Below are 22275 nucleotides of genomic sequence, written 5' to 3' on the forward strand. Positions count from 1 at the left end.
GAAATTTACATGTAGCCCTTAGGCAAGAAATAACAGAAACTTACACAGGACAAAAAAGGTGGAGGCTGCTTCAGCTAACAATGTCTCAATTAAGGTTGTTGACCAGCCTTCCTGGTTTCCTGCCAACATCTCTTTTTTAGTGAAACTGAGTTATTTTCCAGCAGCAGTTGGATGTAACTAGGCTATGGGGGGGAGGGCGGGGGGAGTTGGGGGTGATCATGCCAGCAGAAGGGGGCAGTTAGGGGCGATTAAGCAGGCAGGCAGGGGAGCATTAGGAGTCAGTGGTCCCAGATGAGAAGAATATGTGACTGCCAATTTAGGGCTGACATCCTCTGAGAGGACCCAGATTAAAGAGAGTGCAGGCTGGGCTAAGGGGACCCCTCCCATGCCTCTAATTTTTAAATAAGAACACATTCTGAGGTTTCATGTTTTAAAACTTTAAAATCACTTTTTAGGGGGCACAATTTTACCCACAACAGTATGGATATACCAGAATTTGTTTAATTCACCAATTGAAGAATAGTTGGGTGCTTCCTGTGTGAACTATTATGAATATTATAATTCATAACTATTATAAATACTATAATTCACATACAAGTCTATTTATTTTTCTTAAGAAAATCCCAGAATTGGGATTTTCTTGTTTGCTTGTTTTATTTTATGAGATACTATCTATTCCTCACCCCCAACCCAAAGGTGGTAGATTTATTTATTTATTTTTTGTTAAAATCTTTATTGTTGAGGTATTACAAATGTTTCCCTTTTTTGCCTCCATTTTTCCCCATTCTACCTGGTTCCTGCCCTACCCGAGGTCTTCACAATTCTTTTGTCTGTGTCCATATGTGCATGCAAGATATTAAATTAACCTCTTCTTATTCCACCTCCTCCCTTCCCTCTGAGATTTCTCAGTCTAGTGCATGTTTCCAAGCTTCTGATTCTATTTTATTTATCAGTTTATTTTATTCATTAGATTTATTGTTCATTTATTTTATTCATAGATTCAATTAATAGATATTGCCATTTTAATGTTCATATTTTTATATTTTTATTCTTCTTCATACCCTTCAACAAATCATGTAATACTGGTTTACTGGTGATGAACTCCTTTAGATTATTTTGTTGCTGTTGTTGTTTGTGAAGCTCTGTGTCTAACCCTCAATTCTAAATGATAGCTTTCTGAGTAATTTTGGTTGTAGGTCCTTCCTATTCATCACTTTGAATATTTCTTGCCACTCTCTTCTGGCCTGCCAAAGTTTCTGTTGAGAAGTCAGATGACAATCTTTTTGGTGCTCCCTTGTAGGTAACTAACTGTTTTTCTTTTGCTGCTTTTAAGATTCTATCTTTATCTTTCATCTTTGGCATTTTAATTATTATGTATTTTTGTCTGGGCCTGTTTGGGACTCTCTGTGCTTCCTGGACTTGTAAGTCTATTTCTCTTATCAGGTAGGGGTAGTATTTTGTCATTATCTTCCAATAGGTTTTAAATATCTTGCTTTGTCTTTTCCTTCTGGCACTCCCATAATGTGATGTTGTCTGAAGTTGTAACTGTGGTTCCTTACACTATTGTTTTCTCTCTCTCTCTCTCTCTCTCTCTCTCTCTCTCTCTCTCTCTCTCTCTCTCTCTCTCTTATGATTGGGTGTTTTTTGCTTCTTCATATTCCAAATTATTTATTTCATTCTTAGAATCCTTTACTCTACTGTCAAATCCCTGTAAATTTTGCTTTATAACAGTTAGTGCATGCTTAATTTCTGACTTGTCCTTTTTCATGTCTATGACATTCTTACTAAGATCCTTGAAAGTGTCACTAAGTCTCTTGAAGTTCTCATGAAGATCTTTGAGTAACCTTATAACCATGGTTTTAAACTCTGTATTCAGTAGTTTGCTTGCTTCCATTTCTTTCACTTGTGACGTGTTTCTTTGTCTCTACATTTTGACTGTTTCCCTTTGTTTATTTATTTTAGTACGTAGAGCTTCTATGTCTCTTGAAATTTGTACTGTGGCCTTGTGAAGGAGGTATACTGTGGGGCCCAGTGGCTCAACCTCCACAGCCTCTTGAACTTGATACTCTAGGTATGCAGCTGTGTAGGCTGTGTGTACAGTCTTAAGTTGAACCTTGAATGCTGTTGGTATAACTGGGAGTAATTGATCTCCAGGCCAATTGGCTTGAGGACCAGCTGTGAATACAGTGGAAGAGAAGCTGTGCAGGAGACACCCCTATGAAATGAAATTTGCTTCATTGGGGCTGTAGTGCTCACTGAGTCTGCCCCTTGTGTATGTCACTTGTGGATGTGTCAAGCTGTAATCTGGTATGGTCTCAGGTTGTCCACCAGGTACACTGGCTCTGTGGCCACCCAACCGGAACTACAGAGAAGACTATAGATGGCTGCTACCTGTATTGGACTTGTGAAGTGCCCAGACAAGGCCCAGCTGTGAAGTAAAGCAGTAAAGCAGTCTGGTACTAGTGCTGATTCTTAGGCCTTTTTTTTTTTTTTTTTTTTTTTTTTTTGAAGGTTTAGGACATGCTGATGCCTAAAGTTGCTGCTTGTTTCAATTATTTTAGTAAAGTCCGAAGCCTGAGGGATGGAGTCTGAGTAAGGTTGTGCACTGGCCCTGTAAGAGCAACACCTGGGTCTCCAGCAGTCTCCACATCACTCAGCTGCAATCCCTGTTGGATTTTACAGCCCAAAATGATGGGTACTTCTCTTCCTAGCTTTGAAACCCTAGGCTGAGTGTCTGGTTTGGGACTGGGACCCGTTGCTGCTCATGTGGGTGTGGGGGAAGGAGGGAGGCTCTGCAGTGGTGATACCTCTTTAGATTAAAAAAGGGGCCCACATGTTTGTCGGACCAGCCCACTTCCACCTCTTCTATCAGTCTCAATGTGCTTTCTTCTTTACTTCTCTGGTCGAAGGACTTCCATTCAGTAAGCATTCAAGCAGTTCTGAATGGTGGTTGTTTTGTATTTTAGTTGTAATTTTTATGTGTTTGTGGGAGGTGGCAAGTATCTGAATTTACTTATGTCACCATCTTGGTAGCTTTTTCTATGCCTGTTTGCAATCTATGAGAGCACATCCTTGCCAACATTGATCTTGTCAGTGTTTATAACTTTAGTACTTTTAATGGGTGTGTAGCGGTAGCCTGTTATTGCTTTCCTGTGCATTTCACCAAAATTAGAAAAGTTGAGCATTTATTAATGTGCTTATTCATCACTTACATGTCTTCTTTTCATTAAAATATTTTGCTCATTACACAAATATCTTGCTATTTCAACACAATTTCTTGAAACAACTGTCTCTTCTCAGTTATATCGCTTTGGCACCTTTATTGAAAAGTCACTTGATGATTCAAATATAGATGTGTTTTGGGATCCTGTATTCTATTCCATTGATCTCTGCATTGTTCTTACACCCCTATAACATTATCTAGATTAATATGCCTTTATAGTAAATCTTGATATCAAGTACTGTAAGTCCTCCATAATGCTTTTCCTTTTAAAAAAAAAATTGTTCTGGTTATTCCATGTCTTCTGCCTTTTCTTGCAAGTTTAAAATTTTGCTCAATAATTTCTTTCAAAAATTCAGTTAGGATTTTGTTTGAGATTATAGTACCCACCAGACACCATACTTAGTTTTCATAGATCAATTCTTAGAATTCATAGATCAATTAGGGAAGAATTGCCACTTTAAATATTGAATCTTTCAATCCACAAACATTACATTTACTTAGATGTTGGTTTCCTATCACAATTTTCAATGTATACTTATGTACATCCTTTCTTAAACTTAACTTTTTTATTTTAAATTGTATTATTTAAAAAATGTAATGTTGATATTGATCTTGTATCCTGCAATTGTGTAAATTCTCTTAGCTACTGTTTTTTTTATAGTCATTAACATTTTTCTATACACATCATCATGTCATCTGCAAATAAAGAGTTTTACTTTGTTCTATCTATTGTCCTACTGCAATGGCTTGAGTCTCTGGGATAATATTGAAGAGAAGTAGTGAGAACTGACATTCTTGCCTGATGCCTAATATTAAATCTAAAACCATTAACCTGTTGCTGTTAATTATGATGGTAGAAATCATTTATTTCCCCCCTTAGGTGTCCTGAATCAGATGGAGGAAGTTCCTTTTTTTCTTAGTTTGCTAAGAGGTTTTAATTATGATTTGTTCTTATATTTTATCAAATTCTTTTTCTGGAATGGTTGAAATAATTATATATTTTTTGCAATCTGTTGATGGTTAGTAATGCTTATTATCAAACTAGAGGCCCAGTGCATGGATTTATGCACCAGTGGGCTCCCTCAATGTGGCCTGTAGGAATTGGGCCAAAACAGGCAGTCCAATGCTTCCTGCTGCTCCTCCCTGCCATTCCCACTTATCCCAGCCCCTCTGCACCTGCCATGGGCTCACTCCCTGTCAGTCCCAATCAGGAGAAGCTCATGCTGCCTCAGCTGCACTCACCATCTGTGAGCCCTGCCTCTGTCACTCATGGGTCAGCTCAGCAGCGCTCCCACTATGGGAGTGCACTGACCAGCATGGGCAGCTCTTGCATTGAGCATCTGCCAACTGGTGGTCAGTGCACATCATAGTGTCTGGTTGTTCAGTAGTTCAGTCATTCAATTGTTTGGCCCCTTAGGATTTTACATGTATAGATGTTAAACAAACTTTGGACAGATAAGATTAATCCAACTCAGTGATAATATAGTAGTTTTGTGTGCAGTGTTGGGTTTCATTTGCTAATATCTTAAAAAATATTTTTGTGTCTATTTTCATTAAGGATATTGGGCTATAGTTCTCTTTTCTTGTAATATCTGCATCTGGTTTGACTCTGTGGTATGTCTGACCTTATAAAAAAAAAATGAGATATTCTTCATTCTCTTCTATTTTCTGGGTTTGTGTTAGATTGGTACCATATGTACATTTTTTTTAGTCTGTGAAATATACCCTTGTTTTAAAAGTCCAAGTCATTTTTCAACACTGCTCCTTTATTCAGTACTATATAAGTAGATTTTGGGTTAAAAAAGAAATATTTGTTTTTCAATTCACTGTTTTTGTTTTTTTATCAATACTCTTCAGATTGTCTGAGTTCCAAGAATAGATATAAACTCTAAATATCTTTGATATTTTTCTATTATAGTTAATATTCATATTATTTTATATTAGTTTCAGGTATATAGTATATTAGTTAGACAGTGATATAATTTATAAAGTGATACCCCCAATAATTCAAGTACCAACTGGCCACCATATTTAGTTTTTACACTAAGTATTGTGAAACAGCTTTTATCCTCTCATCTATTAATTATGTTCCTTATGCTGTACTATTTAAAACTTGTGAATGATTTTGTGTTTGTATGTGGTTTAAATTCTTTTCTCACTTTTTCTAATACAAGTTATATTCACTATTATTTTGTATTGATTTTAGCTGTACAGCATATTGGTTAGGCAATCAATTTACAATGTATTCTCCCTGATATTTCCTGTACCCACCTAGCACCATACATAGTTATTCCACTATCATTGACTATATTTCCTATGCTGTACTTTACATTTTGTGAATATTTTGTAACTACCAATTTGTACTTCTTAAATCCTTCAGCTTTTTCAGCTAGTCCCCCAATCCTCATCTCCCTCTGGCAACATTTGATCTGCATTGAACCCACAAGTCTGTTTCTGTGGGTTTTTGTTTTTTTCATTTATATTAGTCGTTAGTGAAATAATGTGGTATTTGTCTTTCACTAATTAACTTATTTTACTTAGCATAATACCCTCAAGGTCCATTCATGATGCTTCAAATGATAACATTTAGTTCATTATGGACAAGTATTATTCCACTGTATATATGTATCAAGCTTTTATCTACTCATCTATTGATAGGCACTTGGGTTGCTTCCATATCTTGGCTACTGTAAATAATGCTGCAATGAGCATAGTGGTGAATATGTTCTTTTGCATTAGTGTTTTGTATTTCTTCACATATATACCCAGAAATAGAATCAATGGGTCATAAGGCAGTTTCATTTTCAATTTTTTTGAGGACCATATGAACTATTTTCCATAGAGGTTGGACTAATCTACATTCACAAAGTACATTCACACCAACAGTTGATGAGAGTTCTCTTTTCTTCACATTCTCACCAACACTTGCTTTTTATTGATTTATTAATGACTAGAGAACCATTGAACAAAATTCATACATGGGTAGGGACTCAGTGGCTACCGGCTGCCGGCCAGGGCCTTCTTTGTTCCACATTACACCCTGTGATCAAGGCATGTCATAGCAAGCAATGGAACTCCCTGTTGGCGAAACACCCAAGGGAACACTTGGCATAGTAGCCTTTTATTTATATATATAGACTAGGGGCCCAGTGCATGAAATTCGTACACTGTAAATGGGTCGCTCAACCCAGCCTGCCCTTTCTCACATACTGGGAGCCCTCGGTGGATGTCCTACTGATTGCTTAAGCCTGCTCCCTATTGGGAGCAGACCTAAGCCACAGTCTGGCCTCCTTTTACTTGAGGCAACTGGGCTAATCAAGGGAAGGCTCCAGCCCATCATCCCACTGCTACAGCCACTGCCAGTCACCAAAGCCACCAAGGTATTTTTCTAATACAAGTTACATTCTCTAGTCCCTTCACCATGAAAAAATGGCAACTTTCTTTAAACATTTTAAAAATGTGTCTTTCATAGGATATGACATTTCTTTATTTTTCTTTTTATTCTCACCTGAGGATATGTTTCCATTGATATTTTCCCCTTCCCTCCAATCCCAAACTCAGCCTCTTCCCACCAAAAGCCTCCGCCCCAGGCTTTAGTCTTGGGAAGGGGTTCCTCACCTCCCCACACCTCCAATCACAGGCTCAATGTATGTGTGCAAATTAACAACCATCTTTGTTGGGTTAATTTGCATACTCACTCTGATTGGCTTTGGGTGTAACAAAGGTACCGTCACTTTACATGTTTCTCTATTATTAGGTAATACTAGAGGCCTGGTGCACAAAATTTGTGCACAAGTGGGGGCCTTCTGCACCTTCTTGCAATGGTGGACCCCTAAGAGGATATCCTACTAGCAATCAAAATCCCTCTCACAATCTGGGACCAGTGGCTTCTAACCTTTCGCCTGCCTGCCTGCCTGTTCACCCCTAACCACTTTGCCTGCCTGCTTCAGATGCCAGCACTAGCCACACTCTGTGCCAGGCCCGATTGCTTGGCACCATCCGCAGGTGCAAGCGGTAGCTGCCAGCCCCAATCACCCCTCATGACTTCTCTACCTCCCCCTGCTCCTGAGGTGAGATCAGGGCCAGTAGCCTCCTTTTACATCCCCTGCCGGCAACAGCCCCACTCACACCTGCTGCTGGCACTGGCCCAAATTGCTGCACACTTTCAGTGGGTGAGAGCGGGGCTGCTGGCAGACAGGGGACCAGGGCTGCAGGAGGAGGGGCTGGGCCAGGATACGGAGAATAGGCTGAGACCCACTCCTGTGCCTACTGCAGACTCACAGCCCACCGTTCCCTTCAATATGCACAAATTTGTGCACTGGGCCCCTAGTGAAAAATAAAAATAGAATGAAGAAAATATAATTTGAAAAAATTAAATAAAAACAAAAAATAAATAAATGTTTAATAAAAGATAAAAAAATAAAATTTAAAAGTGAAAAGTCATTAATTTCAGCCAAGTTTTAAGGCCCATGAGGGCTGTTTTAAGAGCATACTCTTCTGTTGTATCTGCTACTTCTCAGTTTCCTGTTATGTAGTCAGTACCATGCTGGTGTTCCAAGAGATCCACCACTACTCTGTGTGTATCTCCATAGTCTTAACTGCAAGCAGGCAGGACCAATCTGCTCCGTTAGCCTGTCTTTCTCCTGTCAATCTTAATCTTTCAATCACTTGTTTCTGACAGGTAGGGAGGTTGCTGCATTGCTTTCTGGGATTGAACAGCCTCCCTTGAACCCAGTCCCTGTGCGCTCTTCAGAGATATTCAAATTTTTTGTGTCCTTTGTACTACTCAGGATGTAGTTTTGTAGGCTCTATTGGCTTTTTTTGAGACTGCTGAGAGGAACTGGTTTTTCAGGAGAAAAATGGCTGCTTAGGTCCATAGAGTCAGGAATGTCCCAGAGCCAGACTCCCTGTCATCTCCCTGACCCACTCTCCTCCATAATCTCTCCTCAGACTCCACAACTCCATACCTTCACCTGCACCGCAGTCATTGGTGAGTGTTTGTATTTGAAAGGTCCTATGAATTTGGTTTAGTGAATAAATGCAAAGACTAAACAGAGTCAAACCAACCACACATCTGCTAGTTTTTCTTCCCCCAGCAATGCATGGCTTGGGCAGTTCTTCAGGATGCCCCTCTGGACTCAGCCTCTTGTGGCTGTGGACTTAGATCTAGAATTCACTTCCTCCAGCAGCTCTGTGGACTTCCTTTCCACAGATAGATGTTATGCTGTCACTAAGGGATGTGGACTTGGTGCCATGCAGCTTCCTTCTGACTCCCTTAGCTCCATGGTATCACGGCTTTCTCCAGCCCAAATCCCCAATCCTTCTGTTCTCCAGGCATCCTCTGCCCTTCCAGGCTGTGAGCTGTCTCATCAGCTTTCACCAATTCCAAATGGATGTTATTTGATTTAAATGTTCCTTCTATCTGCTCTGGAATAAGGCTCTGGACACTGCCTATTCTGTTTCCTTTTTTTTTTTTCTTCTGAAGTATTCTTTTTCCATTGATCTTCTGTAGAGAGTGGAAGGGAGGAAGGGAGGTAGATAGATGATAGATAGAGAGGGAGAGGGAGAGGGAGAGGGAGCGGGAAAGGGAGAGGGAGAGGGAAAGGGAGAGGGAGAGGAAGAGGGATAAGAAGAAGAAGAAGAAGAAGAAGAAGAAGAAGAAGAAGAAGAAGAAGAAGAAGAAGAAGAAGCAGCGAAAGAAAGAAAGAAAGAAAAAAAGAAAGAAAGAAAGAAGAAAGAAAGAAAGAAAGAAAGAAAGAAAGAAAGAAAGAAAGAAAGAAAGAAAGAGAGAGAGAGAGAGAGAGAGAGAGAGGGAGGGAGGGAGGGAGGGAGGGAGGGAAGGAGGGAGGGGGGGGGAGGGAGGGAGGGAGGAAGGAAGGAAGGAAGGAAGGAAGGAAGGAAGGAAGGAAGGAAATAAGACAAACAATAAACAGGAGAGAAAAACATGGATCGGTTGCTTCACTCACATCCCTCCACTGGAGCCAGGGATTAAACCTGCAACACACGTATGTGCCCTTGAACATGAATCACACTCACTAACCTTTGCTGTGTGGGCCAATGGCAGAGTTCTATGCCATTTTTATATTTGCTATTTCTTTGTTGAAGTTCTCACTAATTCCTTGAGCACCTTTATAACCATTGTTTTGAACTTTGTATCTGGTGCCTGGCTTGCCTCCATTTCATTTTTTTTTTTTCTGGTTATTTCTCCTGTTCTTTTGTTTGGGGCATGTTTCTTTGTTTCCTGGCTTTGACTTCCCCTCTGTATTTGAGTCTATGTATTAGGTAAATCTTTGTCTCCCAGTCTTGGTATGGTGAACTTATGTATTAGATGTGTTCTGGGATTTAGTGGCAGAGTCTTCCTGAGCACCTGAGATAGATCTTCCCTATGTAGAATATGTGAGCCTGCCTTGTAGTGGAGTCTTGCTTGGGTGTGGTTGATCCTCAGGCTCGTTGGGAATCAACCACAATCACAGTGTATGAGCTATTGTGATGGAGCTAACTTTGGAAAGCAGAATTTGCTCCAGTAATATCTGCTGTCTCCCAAGTTCTCCTTTTAGGTGTGTTAATTGTGGAGCTAATTGGGCCATGCTCTTATGTGGTCTGAACCCATAGGTGTGTTGCTTCTGGAGTCTATTGGAAGGCAATCTGATGTAGGACCTGCCTGTGACTAACCCTAAGCTACCTGTTTGTAGCTGCAAAGAGATTCACAGTCTGTGGCTGCTCTTTTGGGCCTGGATGTGTGTGAAAGGGGCCAAGCTGTACACCAAGGCTAGCTTCTACCAGCAGTAAGCACAGAGGCAGATCAACAAAAGGCAAAAGGTTGTTTTGTATCAGGGGTAATGAATCTGCCAAGGACCATGTGCATATTTATAACATCAATCATGGGCCATACAAAATTATCAACTTATAAATTAGTCTGCTATTTTTTGGTGAAATATCTAATTAACTCACCCCTAATGCCATGGAAGGATTAGACCAAATGATTCCATGGGCCTTACATGGCCCATGGGCAGATATTCCTCAGCCATGTTTTAATGATAAAGTGGGCCTGTCTCTTACAAGAGCAAGTTGGAGCAGCTCCTTCCCTAACTTCCTCTTCCCTCCTTCCCTTCAATGTCCTTGCTTAACTTTGCCTTCAAAGTTAGAAAAGGGAGGAAGACATAGGTTTTCCAGGTAAAGGAATAAGGGTGTTTGTGTGTGTGTTGTGGGGAAAGGGAGGAAAATGTTGGATTTGTGGCAGAAGGAACCTTTCCCTGGATTTATATCATAAACCTTCCAGCAAACTTGCGCTCAGCATATGCTTCCCATTGCTTTCTGTTTTCTGCCTCTGCTAATTTTAGGCTGTAATTCATTATAAAAGCTTAGCTCTTCAAATTAGTTCCTCTTTCAGAGACTTCTGTTTGCTGAGGTTGGGCAGCAGACCCTGAGCGATGGAAGAATGATGACTCAGATACACATTTCTGTGAAAGAGAGGGCTAAGACCTGTCAGTATGGCCAACATCAACAAATCAACAAACGACAAGTGTTGGTGAGGTTGTGGAGAAAAAGGAACCCTTGTGTACTGCTGGTGGGAATGCAGACTGGTGCAACCACTGTGGAGAACAGTGTGGAGTTTCCTCAAAAAACTGAAAATGGAACTCCCATTTGACCCAGTAATCCCACTCCTAGGAATATATCCCAAGAAACTAGAAACACCAATCAGAAAGGATATATGCACCCTTATGTTCATAGCAGCACAATCTACAATAGCTAGAATTTGGAACAGCCTAGGTGCCCATCAGCAGATGATTGGATCAAAGAACTGTGGTACATCTACACAATGGAATACTATGCTGCCATAAAATAGAAGGAATTCTCATCATTTGGCAGCAACCTGGATGGAATTGGAGAACATCATGCTGAGTGAAATAAGACAGTCAATGAAAGAGAAATACCACATGACCTCACTCATTTATGGATAATAAAGAACATTATAAACTGATGAACCAAAAGATAGATATAGAGACAGTAAAGCAACAAGCAGACTGTCAAATTACAGCTGGGAGGGTAGGGAGATCTGGGGGAGATAATAGATCAACTGAAGGACTTGTATACATGCATATAAGTACAACCAATGGACACAAAACTCTGGGGAGGGAGGGGTATGTATGGGAGGGGGGGGCAATGTTAAAATATGTACACAGATAATAATTTAATAAAAAATAATGTAAAAAAAAGAAAGAAAGAAGGAAAGAAAGAAAGAAAGAAAGAAAGAAAGAAAGAAGAAAGAAAGAAAGAAAGAAAGAAAGAAAGAAAGAAAGAAAGAAAGGAAGGAAGGAAGGAAAAAAGAAAGAAAGAAAGAAAGAAAGAGGGCTAAAAACTGTAGAGAGAAGCCTGAGAAGGCACATGGACATTCTTTTCATTCTTATCAGCTGAGCCCAAGGGCACTGGCAGAATCCTGTTATCAGTACTGATTTCTTATCTTTATCCATGTGCTTGGAATGAGGAATAAATAGGACCTTGACTTACCCAGATCTTGATATACTAAATCTTGTACCAAAAATGAGTAGCTTACCAAGATCTTGATGAATAGGATCTGGGCACACCCGAAACTCCTTTTGACCTTAAAAATCTCCTTTGGAAACCAATAAACATGTTGTCTGTGGTGAGAGTGACTGTTTTTTCATCAGAGAGATGGCACCCACCTAGCGCTCAGCTTTATGAATCTATTTCTGCCTCTTGTCTCTTTCTCTGATTTCTTCATCCCCAGCTCCTCCACTCAGGAACCTGTTGTTTTTCCGTGCAGGATGGGGAAAACAGAAAAGATACCCACCACAAAGGACTGCTTGACTATAGGGACCAAACAGCCCCTTTCACCTGCCTCCTTAGATTTTTATTGTAACAACAACTTGAGCTAAAATTAACTCTTAGATACTATCAGTAAGATAAGCATACTTGAAAAGACACATGCCTCTGCAGTGTCCTTTAAGCAAGGACATCTGAAGACTAAGCATAAAGATTCCAATAAACATCCAAGGCTAAGACTTTTCAACTAAGTCCCATACTTCCTCATAGCTGGTCAGAGAATATTTGTACAAGTACCAGCAATTCCTTTCACCACCTATAGGATTTCTAAATTAATTTTAAGCTTTCCAGGATAGAGTAGCATGAGCAGACAGAATTAGCTCTGAGGGCAGCTGGTGGGTGAAGAGTACTAGGAAGTATAATAAACATAGCTCTGTGTATCCCTCCTTTGAATCCCATCACCAACATAGACTTTGTGACAGAAGCTGATATGTATAAATTCTGTGAATTCTCTTCCCAGTTTACAGGAAGTTGTTTTCCATTCCCTATTCTTTTTTTAAATATATTTTATTGATTTTTTACAAATAGGAAGAGAGAGGGATAGAGAGCTAGAAACACTGATAAAAGAGAATCATCGATCAGCTGCCTCTTGCACACCCCCTACTGGGGATGTGCCCGCAACCAAGTTACATGCCCTTGATCAGAATCGAACCTGAGACCTTTCAGTCTGCAGGCCAAGTCTCTATCCACTGAGCCAAACTAATTTCGGCTATTCCCTATTCTTAAGAGAAAAGACATAACTCTTTTTTAGAAAGGAGTTTGCCTTTCTCATAGTATTTCAAGTATATTTTATTTCTCATATATTTTATGGCTTGTGATGAGATGAACCTGTCCTTAACAATTAACATTTTCAGCCTGTTGCAGGCATACTTTGCTCCAATGTGAGTTTCTCAAACAGATTTCCCTATTGCTAAATGTTTTTAGGTAGCAAGGATAAAAGGTATTTAAAATGTAATAATATATTTGTATGACTCTAAACATTGATAAATAAGGAGAGTATAATATTTTTCAGAGATGTATGCTGGACATAAAGATCTGAAAGGAAGTAAGAATCAGGAATATTTTTGATGAATTTATTTGTTTAACAAATAGTTATTGAGAACCCCTCTATGTACAGTATTGTGTTTGTTCCAGGTAATAAGAGAAATGCAAGACACAGTTGGTCCTATCATCATCACAAAGCTCAGAACCTAAAGGGGCATAGGAAAAAAAAAAAAAAAGCAAACCGCTTCTTTTATAGTACGTGTTCTGTAGGAACCCTTGGGAATGCGATTAGAGCAAATGGCAAGTTGTTTTTGGTGATGTTGTTTGGGGAAGAATCATTGAAGGGAATAAAAAAATAAAATTTAGTTTTAAAGTAGGACTTGATTATAGAGGAGAAAAAGAATTGGAGATGAAATGATTGGTTAGGAGTTTTAATCATGGCAAACAAATAAAAGTGGCTTGGCTTATCATGAAGTGGGGAAAATGGATCATTTTGCATGTTTTGGAGGTAGAATCTATAGGAGTTGATGGTAGACTGATGAGCAAGTGAGGAAAGAGGAGATGCAGATAACTCTAAGATTCTGTAGCAGCCACTGGCTGGATGGTGATGGCATCTACCTAAATGGGAGTAGAATCATTTACATAGTCTGGAGTTTGGGGTTGGGAGATGGTCAAAGGCTCTATTTTTGTAAAGTTCTGTTTGAGATGCCCATGAATTTGCCCAATGGAGAAGTTGAATGGGATATAAAATTTCAAAATTCTGAGGAGGGTCTGGGCTATGAGGACATACAGATGGTATTCAAAGCAATAATTTACTGAATGGATGGGGCAGGGCACCCAGAACCAGAGCTGAGAAAGCACATAAAATATGTTTGTGTAGAGAAGAAGCAACAAGTGAAAATGAAACTGACAATGGGGAGGTGAGAAGTGTTGGGAAATAGGGAAAGTTAAGTGAAGTAGCAAGTTTATGGAAAATAAAATTAAAAAAAACTGTTGGCTGCATGAGGTTATGGTTTTCAGTTACTCTCCATTTCCCTAAAATGAATTCTGTTTCTTATCTACAGAAATTTAAACCACAATGGCAGCTCAATTGGACATTACTCCTTCCAACTTCAGTGAACCCAGGACCGGCCATGGTGAGAGGGTGCTTGGGTTCCCTAGGCCAGATGGGATGGAGGGAACCTGGCAGTGAGATCTCCTGTCCTCTTTGCTAGTCCCCATCTGAGCAAAAACAAACAAAATATTTCCAACCTTATTTTATAATTTCTCTTAATTGACTCAGCTCTTGCTTTCTCACAGTCTTCTGCACTGTCTCCTCATGAACTGGATAAACTCTAGAGCAGTGGTTCTCAACCTTTCTAATGCCGCAGCTCTTTAATTCAGTTCATCATGTTATGGTGACCCCAAACCATAAAATTATTATGGTGACCCCAAACCATAACCTTTGGGTTGAGACTCCTTTAACAGGGGTCACCTAAGACCATCAAAAAACACAGATATTTACATTATGATTCATAACAGTAGTAAAATTACAGTTATGAAGTAGCAACAAAAATAGTTTTATTGTTAGGGGTCACCACAACATGATGAATTGTACAAAAGGGCCATAGCATTAGAAAGGTTGAGAACACTGCTCTAAAGGAAGAGAGGTTAAAGTATCCTGATTGATCCCAGGCTGATGAGGTTTCTTATTCCCTAAATCCTATGATATGGACACATCAGAAGGGCCAGAGGTAGCCTCTCTAGCTGTTTTCTATCACTCTCTTCACCCTGAGAGAGGACTGGGAAAGAGGAACATGAGAGGAATTTATTTATTCAGGTCTCTTAATTCTTGTGGGGAGCTGCCCTGAATGCAGGGATCCTATATGCCTGAATGCAGGCATGGGTGTAGGAAACAGCTCTCCATTTGACCCCCTTTCCATTAACCTAAGTGGAAAGTTATTACTACGCCTAGGAATACTGCTAACTGCAGATGTCTTTGCTTTAGGGTAAAACAATTGATAGGAGCCTGCTGACGCAGAAGGAGCTGCGAGTTAAGAGGAAGATAGGTGGTTGTAAAAGGTCAGGTGGTTGTAAAAGGTCAGGTGCTGAAGGAACTTATCTGTACAGGAACTCATTTTGGTAGCATGATTGCCTGAAATAAATATTTCCTCCTTCAGAATTATATTTAAAGGTTGGAAAAATAAAATTCGCGGCAGCAGACCTCGGGTCTGAGCCCTCCCGACTCCATCTGTTCTTGTCTGTCTTTTTCTTATCCTCACCCCCTCATTCAGGTACTGTTCATTGCCAGCAGGTTCCGGCAAATTCCCAGGCTTCTGGAGGTCTCGCTACCAACAAATTCAATAGACTGGCTAACTAAGTTGCTCACACATCCTCTTTTTACTCCCTTATCTACAGAAATCAACAATATCAGTAGAACTTTTGTTGATTTGGCACCACACTACACCACACCACAATTTAGTTCCCTAACACCTCAACTATTTCTTTGGCAATCAATTTGGTATATAGCTGGGCAGTCCTTGGATTTACAAAACTGGGCTCATCTCAGCCAGACATGCTTATGCACCAGAGTAAGCTGGTGATTAAGTACACAACTGGATAATCATTCTAGCTAATAAAAGAGTAATATGCAAATTGCCTGTCACTCCAACACTCAAGATGTCTGCCCCTATGTGGTCAAAGATAGCTGCACCCCTGTGGGCACAAGATGCCTAACACAAGATGGCCTCCAGGGAAGGACAGTTGGGGCCAATCAGGCCAGCAGGGGAGGGCAGTTAGGGGTGACCAGGCCAACAGAGGATGGCAGTGGGGGGTGACTAGGTCGGCTTAGGAGGGAAGTTGGTGTGACCAGGCCAGCAGGGGAAGGCAGAGAGGAGGGACCAGGCATGCAGGGAAGGACTTTTGGGGGGAACCCAGTTTTGCAGCAAAGGGTAGTTGGAGATGACTGGGCCAGCAGGGGAGGACAGTTGGGGGCATTCAGGCCAGCAGGGAAGGGCAGTTAGGGGTGACCAAGCCAGGAGAGGAGGGCAGTTTGGGGTGACCAGGCCTGCAGAGCAGGGCAGTTGAGGATCATCAGGCCAGCAGAGGAGAGCAGTGGGGTAAGCAGGTCGGCAGAGGATGGTGGTTGGCAGACACCAGGCCGCAAGGGATGACAGTAGTAGGGGACCAGGCCTATAGATAAGGACAGTTGGGAGGACCAGGCCTGCATGGGAGGGCAGTTGTGAGATATCAGGCCTTATGAGGAGGGCAGCTGGGGGAGACCAGGCCAGCAAGGGAGGGCAGTTGGGGGTGATCAGACTGGCAAGGAGTCCCAAAGAGGTTGCAGGCTGGACTGAGGCACAAACACCCCCTTGGATGAATTTTGTGCACCGGGCTTCTAGTTCTTTAGATAAAATTTATTGATGTAACATTGGTTAATAACTTTATATAAGTTTCAGGTATAAAATTTTATAATATGTCATTTGTGTATTACTTTCTCTACTCACCACCCAAAATTTTGTCTCCTTCCATTACCATATATTTTACTTACTCTCTTTACCTCTTTAACATCTTCCCTCCCCTCATTCCTTCTGGTAACCACCATATTGTTGCTTGAAACTATGAGTTTCTTTGTTCCCTTATTGTTTTCTATATTATATTCTATATGTGAGTGAAATAATTTAGTTCTTGTACTTTGTTCATCTGACTTATTTTGCTTAGCATAATACTTTCAAGATCCAGCAACTGAGAACTTTTGAAATGGATAGCTCCATGGCCATATCTGGTAGTTAGAAGACTCTTGGGCAGGCTAGGATGATAGGCATAACCAGTCTTTTTGTCCTTCATCATCAATCTGTTGCAGGGTTCTGAAGAACAAGAGACAGGGAGCCACAGTGCATCAGCAAGTTTAGAGTCTACTAGCATCATGAGTTTACTGCTCTATTATTTAGAGCAAGTCACAGGGACCACCCAGATGCAAGGGGTGAAGAAACAGACTCAGAGCCTTGTGGGAGGCCCTGGAGATCAACATGATAAAGAAGCAGCTGTACAGAAATTAGATTATTTCATGGTTATATTTCAGTCTATCACACAAACTGCCAGCATTGACAAATGGTTGCAGTGTTGGAACTGGCCTTTGATTACTTTTCATTTTATCTCCCATGATTTTCCTACTTGTCTCTGAATGACCAACTAATGGCATCCAGATAGCCTTCGGTTGGAGTCTTACACTGTGGTGCTAACTAAATAATACTTTGAACTCCCATCTGCATTTTATCTTCATCTTAACCATCATATAGCTACGGCTCTCAGGTTCTGGAAATATACTTCTATCACCCCAGAATTCTGGTTATCAAAAGCAGGATACTCTGCCTTAGGAATGGTTTTTCTAATCTCTCTTTGTTTGATTTATATATATTTTTTAAAATCACTCCAATGTACAGAATAGAAAAAGAGAGAATAATGGAAATAAAGACATAGTTTAGGGGGTTGCTGACTCATGGAAGGTGATGGTAGTTTGGGCTAGTGTGATGGTCTTCAAAATGGAGAGAAGTGGTCGGATTTGTGGATGGAGCCAGGAGAACTTGCCAATGGGTTAGGTCTGGAAAATAAGAGGAATAGAGGAATCTAGGGAGATTCCTAGTTTAGTTTGAGAAACTGGGTAAATGGTGATGATATCTCTGAAAAACAAAATGAAGTTTACAATTATGTCAGCGATATTGTCACTTTGGTGATGGATGCATCAACTCAAAGCAGAGACAGGTGGTTGTAAAACAGGATTCCTCCTATAGGAATCAGTCTTATTCAGAGGCTATACTGACAGACTCTTCCTGTAGGGAGAAACAGGTTCTCAGATGTGCTTGTCACTTGACCTCTATGGTCCTGGTCTATGCTCAACAAATCCTGATAACTTCAACTTTATAAACACATGAAAGAGATAAGCAGGTAATTACTGACTAGAAAGATGGAAAGAGATATGAAGATGATTTAACATAGTGATCTCTAAACATCATTCAGGTGATAGGCTATGCTATTCTGTTATTAACTTCCAGGTAACCTAAGAAACAGACATGTTTAACCAAGTGAAATTAAAAAAGTGTATACCAATACTACTCTGTATGAGTTGTTATTACTATTATTTATGTATCAATGGATTTTAGAGTAACTCCAGAGAACTGTCACTACTTTCTGGTTAGAAGTCTTATAAATATTAATTTAAGATAGGAAACTTCATTAGATTTCCTCATTAAGGGAATAATTTAAAAGTATGGTATTCTATTCTCCTTTGCTTCGGAATCCCTGAGAGATGGCTGCATACGTAAAATATAAAGAAATACTTTGCCTTTCTCCAAATGTGCCATTTTTCCCCTGCAAGGGTGGGATGGCTTGACTCACCCACCTACCTGGCTTCTTGATGGGAAAAATAAATGTCCCATTTTAGATATAAATTGGGGGAAGGAGACCTTCCATTGTGATGTCCCAAAGTCAGATTTTGTGTTACTTTCTACATTTTACCTTATGAGGAACAGTTACTACCAGCAGCTCAGAATTCTCCAAAGGTCAGAGAGAAAAGCCCAAGAGACTCCTTAGAAGTTATGAGCATTCCCCAAATAATGTCGGTGGTCTTGATCTGGCATTTGGAAGGGTTCTGGAAACCTAGAGAAAGGGTTGTGCATAAATTAATAATGAGTCCAGAGACAAAACATAATTTTGAAAGGCATTTGTGGGGAAAAAGGGGAGGCAGAGGAGCTTGGCTGAAGAAACCAAGTTCTCCTTGTCTTAGAAGAACTTGTCCTATGGCAAGGTGGAGATGTATACATACATCAAATGGTAGGGTTTCATTCAGAATCCATTGTCAGAATTGGAGAGTTACCTCCAGCTGTTCAGGTGTTTAGCCAGGAGTAGGGAATAACATGTAGATTAAGATGCCCTTAGAAGTCTGGCAGTAAACAATCAATTTAATGCATCCTTTTCAGATTTGTGGAAATGCTTTTAGCCATTCCCAACAGGCTATAACATATGTGACTCAGCCCTTGTTGAGTCTCCAAGTTCCATCAATCTTTGATAAAACTCTTGCAGTTATGACATACTGGAACTGGCTTCTGGCATCCAAGTCCTGCAGTAGGGAGGTGAGGCCCATGGGTTCTACAGACCACCTATGTGTGAAGAGGTGGCTCACTGACAGGACACTAGTGGACAATAGAGAAAAACCAGTGGGTGAGGCACTTGCAGTGGGAAATGTTGGAAGTCAATCTTAATGCTATGGTTTTGTTTCCTGATGTCCTAGGGTTTGGAAACCACAATCCCAGAGATTCACAACTGCTACTTGTCTTAGTGGGTAAGACTGGAGCAGGAAAAAGTGCCACCGGGAAGAACATCCTTGGAAAGAAAGCATTTTATTCAGAAATGGCAGCAAAATCCATCACCAAGGTCTGTCAGAAAGACAGCAGCACATGGAATGGGAGAGAAATTGTTGTTGTGGATACACATGGCATTTTCGACACCAAGGTATAGGATGCTGACACACAAAGGGAGATTGCTAATTGCATCCTTTTGAACACCCCTGGGCCTCACGCTGTGATCCTGGTGGTCCCACTGGGCCGGTACTCAAAGGAAGAACAAAGGGATGTGGAGAAGATGCTACCAATGTTTGGACCCAAAGCTAGGAGATACATTTTTATCTTATTCACCCAGAAAGATGAATTGGAAGGCATGGAGTTCCATGATTACTTAAAGGAAGCTCAACAAGGCATTCAAGATTTGATGGAGCAGTTCAAGGATCATCACTGTGAATTTAACAATAAGGAGACGGGCTGAACAGATGGCTCAGAGGACACAGCTGCTGGGATTGGTCTAGTTCATAGTGATGGGGAACAAGGGGGGATGCTATACTGCTATGATGTACCAAAAATCTGAGATGGAGATTCAGAAACAAATTCAAATGATACAGGAACAATTTAGAGCAGAGCTGGAAAGAGAGAAGAGGCAGTTAATTGCGGAGTATGAAGAGAAAATCAGAAAGCTGGAGGATAAACTGGAGCAAGAAAAGAGAAAGGTAGAAATGGAGATGGAATTGGCAGAAAGGGAGAGTTGCTGTGTTTTAAGGCAGCAAAATGCCAGAGGTGAAGCGGAAAGTCAGAAAAAGATGCTTGACATAATATTGAGAGCATTGGAGTTTACTTCGCTTTTTTCTCATTTCTGTTCAAGGAAGATTAAGCTTAATGAAAATCTGTCTATGTTTCCTGCATATTTTCAAGTGTTCCTTCCCCATATTTTCATTCCTCAAAATCTGTTTCTATCTCTCACACTCTCAGGACTGGGTGACAACGTTTCTTGTTGTCAATTAGTATATATTTTATTTATTCTACAGGGAGAGACACATTCTCAATTTGCAAAGTAGAAATTGTGGATAACCCCTATCTACTGAGCTCTTTCTCAGAAATAGAGAAGGGGAATGAATGAGAAAAAAAGATGGTGACTCCAAGCTTTTTGCATTTATTGCTAGTAACCATTTCTCCTCTAAATTCTTTCTAGATTGGTGCACAATCTCCACCTGTGGCTTCTACTTCATACTTTTACCTTTGGAATGACAATGATCATTTTATCTAGTTGTTAGGTAAATCAAGGATTTACATTAGGTAATGGATAGCTAGAGATGCTTATAGAATTCTATCTAAATGACCATAAATTTATTGAATTACATTCTTATGGAAAGACTGAAATTGTTTCTTATCATCTGCCCACTGAAGAGAAAAGATTTGTCTGAAAAACAGATTTCTCAGAATTCAACTAAGTGAAATGTCAGGAAGAGTGAAAGTCAGATTCAACAGCTAAGAAAATAATGTTCAGTACATCCAGATGTTTCTCTTGATAGTCTTTGAGCAACATGCATGTAGCCACTTTACTGAATAACTGGTTCTGTTCTTTTCTTGTGACACCCACTGTTGCCAACACACTGCCATCACTCCACACATTGATTCCTTACTGCTAGTTGGGTCATCCCCACAATTTCCCCCACCCTTTCAATTGTTTGTTCATTGTTACTACAATAAAACTTTTCTATTCTCTCGTATTTGCGCAAAAGTGGAATTTTTTATCTTGGAAAATACCCCTAATACTTCTTGTAAAAACACTGAGATGAATTTCACTTTTTGGTAATGCCAAGATGATTTTTGGAGTTTGGCTTGGTCTACGGTCTACCCCTAAGACCTTTCTTGTTTCTCTTGAAAATGTGAACCATGTTCTTAACCCCTCTTCCCAGAAAAGACCACATTCTCCTTAGATTCATTCATTATTTCCTGAAAGAAATTATGTGTAACCGAGGTTTCTGAAAACTATGTGGGCTGTCTGGTAAAATAATAACAATAATAATAATAACCTTTAGATTTCAAAATGGCAGCATTAAGTAGAAGATACACTGACATTCTCCCAGGATCAAACGGAAGTACAACTAAAAAACACAGAAACAACATCCTGAATAATCAACTATTCACTAGCTGGAGACTATGTTGATAACCAAGGATGGAAAGTGGAGACTCCATCAAGCCTGATAGAAAGTGTGAAATCATGAGAAGGCTGGCGTGGCTCCCACAGACTGAAACTGAAGATACTTCAGCTGTGAGGGTTCCTCAGCTGAGAACTCTGTAGTCTAAATCCCAAGCTGGGCCCCTCACCCACAGCACCAGAACTGAGAAAGGTGCCCACATAACAACAGGTTGTGTAAAGCAGTGGGTTTTCTCTCTGTCAGGGAAAGGCAGCTGGAAATTCAGGTATCCTATTATAGGACCAACATGCAAAATTTTATGTGAAGCCACTCACCGTGGGCTCTGCCAAGGGGAGGGTTGAGTTGACTATAGCCTTGTGAACAGAATCCAGGTTTGGGATAAGAGCTCATAAGGCAGCTGTCATGGTTTCCTGTGCTGAGTCATTCCCTCATACTGCAGAGGACATCTTTCTCAGGTAGACATTTACCATCCAGGCAGCTTTTTCCTAATGTGGGGGGAGAGGGGGCAAGCAATTGCCCTACCCTGTTGGAAAACCTCTCCCCCAACCCTGGAGTCAATAGCCTGAAACTAATCAAGATTGAATAATGATCAAAAGAACAAAAATGGAGGCAGAGTACATGGATGCTACATGTACATGCTCGCAGGAACAAACTGGAATTTCAACTAAAATATAGGAAAACTTATGACATCTGAGGACTGAAAGTAGAGACCATATAGAGACTGGTAGGAGGGGTGTAGGCT

At 40.4% G+C, this 22275-nt stretch overlaps 1 protein-coding gene and 1 pseudogene across 2 annotated transcripts in view; both read left to right on the top strand.

Annotated features, from left to right (window-relative positions):
• Nucleotides 1–22275, top strand: part of LOC311628739 (GTPase IMAP family member 7-like) — a 322213-nt gene that overhangs the window by 59318 nt on the left and 240620 nt on the right. The gene's annotated exons all lie outside the window — the stretch shown is intronic.
• LOC311628867 (GTPase IMAP family member 4-like) lies at nucleotides 1373–20245 on the top strand (annotated as a pseudogene). The gene is made up of 2 exons (XR_014797077.1): nucleotides 1373–1443; nucleotides 19339–20245. The product of XR_014797077.1 is annotated as a GTPase IMAP family member 4-like (transcript).

The sequence above is a fragment of the Pipistrellus hanaki genome (genome assembly GCF_964339955.1).
Source record: "Pipistrellus hanaki genome assembly, chromosome: 10".
NCBI lineage: Eukaryota > Metazoa > Chordata > Mammalia > Chiroptera > Vespertilionidae > Pipistrellus > Pipistrellus hanaki.